Genomic DNA, 12,146 nt, shown 5'->3' on the forward strand with positions numbered 1-12,146 from the left:
ATGCCTCCATAGTGTTATTATCAAACCATGATTTCCATTTGAGTAAGGAATTATTTTGATCACAGGGAGCACCATTTTGTTCTGTACATACCATAAAGGTAACTAAGCATGATTATACTTGATCCCTATATGTGCCTCCATGGTACTACTACCCGGCCCTAATTTAAATTTATAATGGCCACTCTTTTAATCGATTGTCTCAAATTGGGCATTATTACAATCGATATTGTACATAACATAGGGATAATTCTATGCACATTAAGGGTAGAGGTATTTGACAAAGTTATATCGAGATGGATGTAGATAATAGCAAGTGTCTCATTACCTCAAAAGAGGGTTTCAAAAGAAACTCCAAATGTTCACATAGGTCGTCACAGAATCGTAATAGATTTGTAAAGTGGTATACCTTTAAGGATAAGGAAACATATAAGAACAAGGCACTAGTTTTATTGAGCGTGAAACTTATATTTTCTAATAAAATGAACGCATCGTAGATGTCACACACCTTATTACAACAGTGGTAACTCCCACGGAATGCCTCAGAGAGTACCAGCTGCTCACACTTGCGCCGCTCAATGGTACGCCATAATTTTCGTTATAACAAATCTGGAATACAGAGCACAACACTCCTAATATCCAATACTTTTTATGAAGTAATTATATTTTTATATTTTCCTCTTTGCTCCTGTTTGAAGTGATAGTAGTGTATGTGATTGGGTATCTTGTGGAATATTTACCCAAAGGGGAATTTTCGTTTTGACATAACTGTCATGTCCTCCAGGTATGGCCATAACCTGAGGTCCAGCTAAATATAGTCAATTAAGCAAATGGAATTAATTCAGTTAAAAGTGATCACATTCATTTCAACTGTAGAAGGTGTCCACTTCTTGATGGGGGTCTCAAGGGCTGGGCTAGCCATAAATAATCCTTATCTGTCAAGAGGGACATAAACTTTAAACTCAATGGTTCTGAGGTAATTGAAGTTTTTATGGTCAAGTATGTCCCCTAACGTGTACCCCAACGTCTCCATGTACGTGCTTAAAGTACATGTAATTTCCCTCCATGACCGAATATGAAGACGCAAATACATTTGCGTCTAACGTTAACATGTCCTCTTTCAGATCCACCATGAATGGACCGATAATTCAGTTCCTAACCATGCCATGCCAACGTCTTTACATGGTACACTTTTACGTTTTTCCTGGCTCTGCCGAGCTAGTCCCTGATTTCTGCCTCCGAGCCCTTTCTGCTTTCTTTCTCCTGAAAGCTGCAGCATGGACACGTATCCCTGACCTCTGCCTTACTTCCTGCCAAGCGAAGTGGTGCCTGGCTCAACCTGGCCTGCCTGCCAAGACCGCATTTTGCCTTCAAGTTATCTGTTCAGCCTCCTCGAAAATACATTCCTGTCTAGTGATTTAGGTAAACATATCCCTGGCTGCAGAGTAAAGAGCAAGTCTTCCTGTCTCCATGCAAGTAATTTACAGTTCCCGTTGCCATAGTAGGCCCATGGCCCCGCACGTAGACACGTAGACACATATGCACGCACTAGCATTCAGTATAGTATAGCCCCTGCCCGAGAGACCTTTTACTCCAGATAAAACATCCTCCAAACATAAGATACCAGATATGTTATAGGTCCAGGTCGTTCTGACATCCCAGACTTCTGTCTCCTCTACTAGTGTTAAAGTTCTCCCCAGTTACACGTCTATGTCACGTCATGCTAGCTGCGCGCGCATCCGCACTTCTGCTGACTCTGCAGATTACCTCTGTGCATACACCCACTTATGACACTTTCTGTGACGTCTACCTTACGTCCACATTATACGCCTCCGTGTACGCCTATTACACGCCTTCTTTCACGCCCCCTGCTACGCACATGTGTTCTTATCTTCTCCTTTTCACTTGTTACGCCTCCTATATGCAATGCTAATGTACCGTTTTACTATATATATTGTGCACTGTTAATATAACGTTGACTTGTCCTGACATTGTCTTGTCATTTTCCTGAAACCATATTGACTTGTCCCGTGGCTCGAGCCATCGAATTAAAGCCCGTATGACTCAGATACCACGGACTCTGCCTCTCATTTGATTGAGCTATTCTTTTACTTATCAGAAATTATATGGAAAAACTTGTACGGTAAATTATATTTACCACATAATTTGGCGCCCGAACAGGGACCCCTCCCCCACCCCACGCGCCGGCGATGCGTCGCAGGCCTTGCCCCCTGCCACAGCCGTGACGGACTCCTATGCGCATCTGCAGGTTTTCCTGTATCTCCCTCAGGCCTACGGAGGTGACGGAGACTGCGGTCGACATCCAGACGAGGCGGTGAGGAGTGCGGAGGATCCCGACCAGAGCCCAGCCGAGAGTAGCAGTGTCCGAGGTATCCAGAGGCCCACCTGTTCCGATGTGTCGAGGCGCATGCGTAGTAACCAGTCCAGTCTGAGGCCTTCGAGTTCAAGTTCAAGTATTGCTCCCGGTGAGTACCGTTGCTAGGTACGCATCCAGATGGGTGCATTAGTTTGTGTCCGGTCAAGACAGGTCTGGGTACACAGTCCTGGTCCGTACGTGTTCACTTAGGTGAGCACGGTATGACGTGTCTCTTTATGGGACCGGTCTGTACTGTTTGGCAATGCATCTAGTGTTTCAGTAATTCAGTGATCCAGTATTCGAGTCTTCTAGCCTTATCTTACATGATTCCATGTATTGTGTATCTGTTCGAAATGTTTTAATGTACTTCATGTCGTGGTATGAATGACTGTTTGCTTTTCATTACTGTGGTTTTTGTGTTCGAGTCGAAGTAATAATGCCACTATTTCCGAAGTTGCGTCGGATAGGAACCAGGAAAGGGATACTTGAAGAAGCAGTGCCCGTTCCGCCTAGGGACACTCCAGGGCACTTTATGTACCACAAGCACGGCTTAGATGCCATACTGTACTTAGACTTATGGGTCGATTACACTAAACACCTAGATGAGAAACATAGATGGCCTGTTTCAGGAACATGGGATGCTGAATGCATCATGAGAGTAGAAGAAGCATTATGGAAAAAGAAATCCAGACAGTCCCAGAAAGATGCCATAGAATTGTGGCGTAAAGAATCGCATAGAAGGACAGAGAAAGAATTCAGAAAAGCAGAGAAACATAGGGAAGATTCAGAAAAAGACCGAGAAAAAGAATTAATAGAAGAAGCTGAACCAGGTAAAGCAGAACAATTAGATCGACAACGAAATGCACTTGTTAATGGCATGTATCCTCTCCTGACCGAGGGCCTGTCTAAGGCCAACCCGGAAATGCCAAGTAATTTACCGCCACCCTTGGTCCCGGCTAAACTCCATCAGACCGCAGCAGATATATTCCTTTCTTCCTATTTAGATGGTGTAGCTCCAGCATATACCAATGTAACCGTACCACCCGGTAACAATGCACAACAGCATGTTCAAGTCCAGGTCACGACCCCTCCACGTCACCAATTTCCCGTGCATGTTGTCACTTCCCCCGCCACAGGTCCGCCTGCCACTGTTCCCCCTGTTCCTGGTCCGCATAATCCGTTTGGCACAACTGCAACAAAGAGTCCAACTCCGTTGCATGTACCTCTTCTACCTGCTATGACATCAACAGCTATACCACAGTCAGGTTATGCTCATGCTTCCGCTTTGGGAGGTGCCGAAGGAGGCCACCACCCAACCCCGCCACAAGTACAGCGACTGACAATGAGAGAATTAGCTACACAGCGTGCCCCGAAAGCGATCCCTTCTGAAAAGCTTAAACAATATATTACAGATTGTAGATATGATCCCGTACCAGGCAAGACTGAGACTATGATGTTAGCCTCGTTACGTTTACGATGTGTTGCAGATTATTTGATTACACTACCAGGGATGCCCGAACAATTAGACAGGATATATCATTTTATTCAAACTGGAGAAGGCCCCGAATGTATTCGTGAAGCCATGGCATATCAGAAAGTCGAGACACAAGGGTTAATATTACGATTCTTGATTAATGGTTTGATAAGAGAACGAGATCGACCAGGTTTTGTTCAAGAAGAGATGGATGTATTGACTAGATGGAGTCAGAATATTGCAGATTGTAAGCATGACAGAGAGAAATGTATAGATGCCATGTCTAGAAAAATCCGTAAAGAAATAGTAGCCATACATACCCGACAGAATGCCGAAAGGACAGCCGAGTCAGATAAGAATGAATCCTCAGAAGAAGAAGAATTAGAAAGTTTGGAAGTGCAGCAAGATACGATAGCGTATGTAGGTAGAGCGAAACCTCCTAAACAGTACCCTTTAGGTAATCCTTTTGACAGACCCATTCGTCTAGAAAACAAGAAACGTTTCCTTTCCCCCATTCCAGAACTATGTTCTCTTGAACAAGTATTCCAACAGACCGATAATATACTGAAAGAAAGATTAGGTTACTACGAACTCCATACAATGCATGAACAGAAACTGGCACGGTCCGCAGTACAGTGGGCTGGTGATAGCCACGAATACAATGATGACGCAGTAGCGCAAACATTTTTAAGTCTTTCCCCAGACGAACAACGATTAGTTGGCACGTATATGATCCAACATCTCATTACACAATATGAAAACCAGCATTCTGATCCAGGTCCCTTATATGATTTATTAGACGACTTACTTCTGAAAAAATGGGGAGGCCTAGGTACTGATTTGATTAATACGATTCTAGAACAACGTCACAAATTCAGAACTTTCTTAACTCCACATTTTGTTCCAGTCCCACCCCCAGTAAGACAGCCATATCACCTAGACAGACAGATTCCCTTAAGAGAAGTACATCCAATTCAGAAGCCAGATAACACGTTTCAACGCGTATTTGTATACACTCCTTTGACTAAAACGGAATTATTGGAAACGAAGAAACTAGTACCTAGTCACGATAAAGACCCTGCAGGGTTCCACCGTGAATTAAAAGATATGTTACTGATGGGAGATTACACGTATTCAGACTTCCTTAAAATGTTGAAAGTATTGTTGCCAGCAGGGATTTACGAGAAACTAAAAGAGAAAGAATGGGAGGTGGGAGATAAAAAGATTGTATGGGCTGAATTAGAAGACGAGGAAAAGACACGTACCCCAGGTTTAGGTCTTGGGGACAAAACTAAAGCATTACCAGGAACATTGGTACAAGTCTTGCCCAGATTACTAACAGTTAAGAAAGAGGATTGGGATGCAATTTCAGCCTGTAAGCAGAAACAAGACGAGGACACTAGTGATTTTTATTCAAGATTCGAGAAATGTTTTATTATTAATAGTGGCCTGAAAACAAGTAGCGAGTCATATCCACATCTTTTTGTGACCAAATTGGTCGAAAACTCCTTACCCCAGGTTAAGAATCGTGTATTGAAAGTTGAGAGTACGTGGCAAGCAAATACGCCTTCCCAAATGTTACAAATGTTACAGTACCACCAGAACAGGATTAGAGAAGAACATGATCACGAACAGAGACGTATGAAAGACACGAAAATGAAGGTATTAGTAGCCCAGTCAGTTCCAGCAGATGGTCAGAGAAAGGGTCCGACACAGTCCAGTCATTCGGCAGCTCCTGTTAAGGGGAACTGTAACTATTGTAAACAGCCAGGCCACTACCTAAATGAATGTACCGTTCTGAAACACAATATAGCTACAGGTAAAACGAAAGAAAGACCACGTCCGCCTAGACAGGATCAGGTCCAGCAACTTACTCCGCAAAATGCACAGCCTATGCCTATTCCACAACAGACAGTTGCGGTACCACAGCCCCAGCCCATTGCCGCAGCACAGCATGTCACACAGCAGATGTATCAGTATGCACAGTCAGAGTATCCAGATTACCAACAGTATTCATGAAACAGCCTAGAGAGGGAAGTAGGTTTGCCTCTCATCGAGTTTCCTGTAGATCAAGAGGGTCCTTATGTACATAGTCAGGTATTAGGAAAAGACAGAAAATTTTTGATTGACACAGGGGCAAGCAGAACTACAATTAGTCATGACGAGGTTCCAGGGGCACCCCTCTCAGGCTCACAGAATGTTTCCCTTGGATTTTCAGGAAAACCTATTGTTAATGAAGTATCGAAACCAGTTCCCCTTGCAGTTGGTCCATTGTCCCGTACTACAGATTTGTTGCTTAGGAAATCATGTCCAGAAAACCTGCTTGGTATTAAAACTAGGAGCTGTAATTTGTTGTTCTCCGGAAGGAGTGAGATTGTTTCTACGTGACTTTAAGGGTCACTATGTGTTGAGAGATTTTGATCCCCGATTACAGAATGTACCACAGCATTTATGGGCACAAGGTCCGACTGATGTAGGTTGTATGCATATTACACCATATCGTGTTACCCTTAGAGAAGGTGTTGTTCTGCCCAGAATCCGACAATACAAATTGCCACCTGAGGCTGTAGCAGCCTTATTGAAAATCATTGACGACCTTATTGCTCAAGGAGTAGTTGTAGAAACTGACTCCAATATTTGTAATTCTCCAATCATTCCGATTCTTAAACGTACTGATCCAAATGCACCTCCCGTTTACCGACTAGTGATTGACCTTAGGGAGCTTAACAAATGTATCATCCCTCAGTATCCTGTGGTCCCAGATATTTCATCCCTATTGACTGCCATTGATTCTGAAGCGGTGTTCTTTACTGTAATCGATCTCAAGAATGCCTTCTTTAGTGTTCCTATTGATCCGGAAAGCCAGTACCTTTTCGGATTCAGTTTAAATGGCCGAAGCTTTAAATTTGCACGTGCACCTCAAGGGTTCACGGAAAGTCCGAGTATCTATAGCCAAGCATTGAAAAGACAACTTGACAGTATCCACATGCCTGCTAACACTGCCCTACTTCAGTACGTCGATGATCTATTGATCACCGCCCGAAGTGAACAAGAAGGTGAACATGTATCTCTGACAGTCCTATATTCTCTAGCCGACAAGGGACACAAAGTGTCTCCTTTGAAGCTGCAATTCTGTGTTCAGCAAGTTGTTTACCTTGGTCACTTGCTGTCCAAGAGGGGGAGACAGCTAACACCTGAACGCATCCAGTTAATTGTACACATGCCACAGCCCAAGACACAAAAGGAGGTACGGGCCTTCATAGGCCTCACTTCTTACTGTAGACAATGGATTCCTCAGTACGCATATCTAGCCAAGCCCCTTATACAGTTGACAACCCAGGAGGCAGCGTCATCGACTGTCCTCCCTTGGGCTCAGGAACATACACAAGCTTTTGACGATTTGAAGAAAGCCCTATGTCAAGCACCTGTTTTAGCGACACCATGTTACAGCAAGCCTTTTACACTTTTTGTCACAGAACGCGAAGGTACTGCATTATCAGTTCTCACCCAAGATCAAGCAGGTTCACACAAACCATGTGCTTATTTTTCCAGTACATTAGATCCAGTAGCCCAGGCCCTGCCTGCGTGCTTGAAATCAGTAGCAGCAACAGCTCTAGCAATCAGACAAAGTGATTCTATAGTATTAGGACACCAATTGACAGTACAGGTTCCACATTCCGTGGAAGTTCTCTTAAACCGAACACAGACTCAACACTTGACTATAGCACGACTGACAGGTTATGAATTGACGTTATTCCAGCCACACATAGAAATCCGACGCTGCAATACACTGAATCCTGCTACACTTTTACCGTTAAGTACAACAGACCCTATGTCACATAACTGTGTAGAAGTCATTACCACTATGACAAAACCCAGACAAGACTTGACAGACATCGCATTACCAGATCCGGACCTGACACTTTATGTGGATGGTTCATGTATGAGAACAAGTACAGGAGAGTTAGTGGCCGCATATGCAGTAACCACTGAAACTGAAGTCATAGAAACACATCGTATTGACACCCTGTCTGCCCAAGCAGCAGAACTCATCGCTCTGACTCAAGCCTGTATTCGAGCCAAGAACAAGAAAGTTAACATATACACAGATTCCCGTTATGCATTCGGAGTTGTACACGACTTCGGAGTCCTTTGGCAGGAGAGAGGTTTCTTAACTTCCCACGGTGCCAAAATACAGCATGGTCCCCTCATTCAAGCTCTGTTAGAAGCAATACATTTGCCCACTGCCATAGCCATCATGAAGTGTAAGGCACACACGAAAGTCACAGATACCATTTCCCAGGGTAACGACCTGGCAGATCGAACAGCCAAGCATACAGCTCAGACTCATACTCATACGATTGATATGACAAAGACAGTAGTTCCGACACCTTGCATGACAGTTGAGCATCCCGCACTAGATGTAATTGACATACAGACACATGCTACTCCAGACGAAATCAAGAAATGGACAGAACTAGGAGGGATCCAGACAGAACAGGGATGGATGACGAAGGGAAAAGCCACATGGTTTCTCCCCGACTCTATGGTTCAAGTTATCATTAACACAGCACATAGCCCTGCACATTTAGGAGAAAAAGCCATGTTAGACAGTATTCAAAACCTTTGGTTCAATAAGCATTTACGAGCAGCAGCAAAACAGAAAGTGCGTACTTGCATGATCTGTTGTCAGTTCAACCCCGGTAAAGGCATTCCCGTAGAACAAGGTGGATTTCATCCTCCTGATCACCCTTTTGAAGTCCTCCAGATGGATTATATCCAGATGGAACGTTGTCGAGGATTCAAGTAGGTCCTCGTAGTTGTATGTGCACTTTCTCGATGGACAGAAGCATATCCAGTCCCAGATTACACTGCCGTGACCACTGCCAAGCAGTTGGTTCGCGAATTTTTCCCGAGGTTTGGTTTGCCTCGTGTCGTGTATTCAGATAACGGACAGCCATTCTCGTCCGAGCTAATGAAGCAGGTTTCCCTTTTGCTAGGTTACCAATGGAAGTTCCACTGTGTTCGGCATCCCGAAGCAGCTAGATTAGTAGAGAGACACAATCAGACTCTGAAAACTCGTCTTGCCAAAGTCTGTGCAGAAAAGGGTGTGGACTGGATAGTAGCCCTTCCAGTCGCTCTCTTCTATATGCGAATGGTAACCCATTCTAGGACAGGGCTATCCCCGTATGAGCTGGTTTTTGGCAGGCCATCGAATATGTGGGGGACGCCTCTGCCCCGTAAATTAACCGATATTGACAGTACTATGCTGATAGATTACCTTGCTTCCTTGATGTCTGCACTACAATCATGTCGTTCACAGGTCGCAGCAGCCTTTCCAGACAACACCGAAGTGAAGCCACACAAGATCATCCCTGGGGACTTTGTCTACGTCCGCAACTTTGACCGGTCGAGCCCTATGGAGCCCCGCTGGAAGGAACCTAAGATCGTCTTGATGACCACGAGGACCGCGGTGAAGCTAGAAGGAAGAAAAGGCTGGCTCCATTCGAGCCATGTCAAAAAGTGTTATGGACTTCCGCCAAAAACTGTTTCCCAGGACTACCGCATTCCAACCACTGATACTAAACTCCCCCTGGTAGAGAAAACTCTGTCCCAGGAGTACAGATTAAAGTTGAGGTCTAGTAAGTCAGACAGTTTAATTGTTTAAGTCCCCCTCGGGTGAAGCTGTTAGACAGGTTCCTGACATGTACAGGATAGACCCACATAGTGAGAGAGATAGACAGGAGATCAAGAAACAGAAATATTGCAAGAATCTCCGAAGCCGTTGTATTGTAACTTTACTTGTCATGTTTTTTCTGAGTCTTACGATTATATGCATAAGCTATATGTTACACGTATATTTTCCTATACAAGCACATTCTTCTTTCAATGACACTGCAGACCATACGTTTAGTGATCTGCCCCCGCACAAACTTTCTTATCGACTTGCCCTGCGTAACAATTCTTTCATCCGTATGTTACATCATTCACACCAGACCAGCAATGCCACTAATTGCTGGGTATGTGGCCGACTCCCTCCCTACCAGAAAATGACGGGAGCCTTGCCTCTTTTTCCTTACCCGTTTACACATAATGGTTCATGTGGTGCATGGTTTACATTAATGTCCTCGTTAGACAGTAAGTCCAAAGTTTCCCAAGGTAATTGGATATGGGGAGACTTGAATACAGTTCTGAATAAGGCATGTTACCCAGACAAGGAGGGTCTTCCCCAAATGACAGGTAACGATCTAGAAAACGAAGTATATGGATTAGGTAATTTTACACTTAACCTCATGATTTTGAATGTTCAGTCAGAAAATTCGAACTTACCCTCAATTACAGTTTTACCAGTGAAAGGTGACCTATTTGTTAGAAAGACTGGTTCAGTACATCTAGGACACAGCGATTGTAATACGATTATTGAGTTCAGTGATAAAGGCAAGTCTACATTCAAAGCTTCTCGACATTCCTATTTCATTTGCAGCCATACAGCTTATATACGTTTACCTCTAGACTGGGATGGTACTTGTTACATTGCATTCCTACTGCCACCTGTTTTTCTAGCCCCACCTGACTACCATAGAAATTCTCATCTCATTCATGTTAGGCCCAAGAGAGATCTCCCGATTGTCGATCAGACTGAAACCACATGGGAACAATACACAGATTTCAATAAAGGATTCTTTCCTTATTTAGGAACTGTTTCAAATAGTAAACTGATACGCAGATTGACCAGAACCCTTGAAGCAGTAGTGAATGAAACTACTTTTGCCCTAGGTAACTTAACAGAAGAACAGTCTGCTATGAGACTCGTTGTCCTTCAAAATCGTCTCGTCCTTGACGTCATCTTGGCAGATAGGGGCGGGGCTTGTAGAGTCATCGGATCCAGTTGTTGCGTTTTCATTCCTAATAACGCACCGTCAGTATATAGAGCCATAACTCGGCTCCACAAGATTGCCAGTCAGATACACCAGAATCCAGGCACCTGGACCTGGTCCCGTTGGCTCTGGAGCGTGATATCAGCCTGGGATTGGAAAGTCCTATCATTCCTTGGAATAATCCTACTCATAGTATTCAGTTGTTGTCTATGTCTACAATGTGGGCCAGCGATTTGTGGCTTGTGCGCCACATCATGTATTCCCCATCCAAGTCCACGTTCTCGTGCCCGAATGAAAAAAGATGAGCAAATGATGTTATATGAACAGATAGATGGACTCATGAAGATTGATATATCTTGAAGGGAACGTAGGGGACAAGGAGGGAATGAGGTAATTGAAGTTTTTATGGTCAAGTATGTCCCCTAACGTGTACCCCAACGTCTCCATGTACGTGCTTAAAGTACATGTAATTTCCCTCCATGACCGAATATGAAGACGCAAATACATTTGCGTCTAACGTTAACATGTCCTCTTTCAGATCCACCATGAATGGATCGATAATTCAGTTCCTAACCATGCCATGCCAACGTCTTTACATGGTACACTTTTACATTTTTCCTGGCTCTGCCGAGCTAGGCCCTGATTTCTGCCTCCGAGCCCTTTCTGCTTTCTTTCTCCTGAAAGCTGCAGCATGGACACGTATCCCTGACCTCTGCCTTACTTCCTGCCAAGCGAAGTGGTGCCTGGCTCAACCTGGCCTGCCTGCCAAGACCGTATTTTGCCTTCAAGTTATCTGTTCAGCCTCCTCAAAAATACATTCCTGTCAAGTGATTTAGGTAAACATATCCCTGGCTGCAGAGCAAAGAGCAAGTCTTCCTGTCTCCATGCAAGTAATTTACAGTTCCCGTTGCCATAGTAGGCCCATGGCCCCGCACGTAGACACGTAGACACATATGCACGCACTAGCATTCAGTATAGTATAGCCCCTGCCCGAGAGACCTTTTACTCCAGATAATACATCCTCCAAACATAAGATACCAGATATGTTATAGGTCCAGGTCGTTCTGACATCCCAGACTTCAGTCTCCTCTACTAGTGTTAAAGTTCTCCCCAGTTACACATCTATGTCACTTCATGCTAGCTGCGTGCGCATCCGCACTTCTGCTGACTCTGCAGATTACCTCTGTGCATACACCCACTTATGACACTTTCTGTGACGTCTACCTTACGTCCACATTACCGTGTACGCCTATTACACGCCTTCTTTCACGCCCCCTGCTACGCACATGTGTTCTTATCTTCTCCTTTTCACTTGTTACGCCTCCTATATGCAATGCTAATGTACCGTTTTACTATATATATTGTGCACTGTTAATATAACGTTGACTTGTCCTGACATTGTCTTGTCATTTTCCTGAAA

Source organism: Lissotriton vulgaris, chromosome 3_1, assembly GCF_964263255.1.
Source record: "Lissotriton vulgaris chromosome 3_1, aLisVul1.2, whole genome shotgun sequence".
NCBI classification, from domain to species: Eukaryota; Metazoa; Chordata; class Amphibia; order Caudata; family Salamandridae; genus Lissotriton; species Lissotriton vulgaris.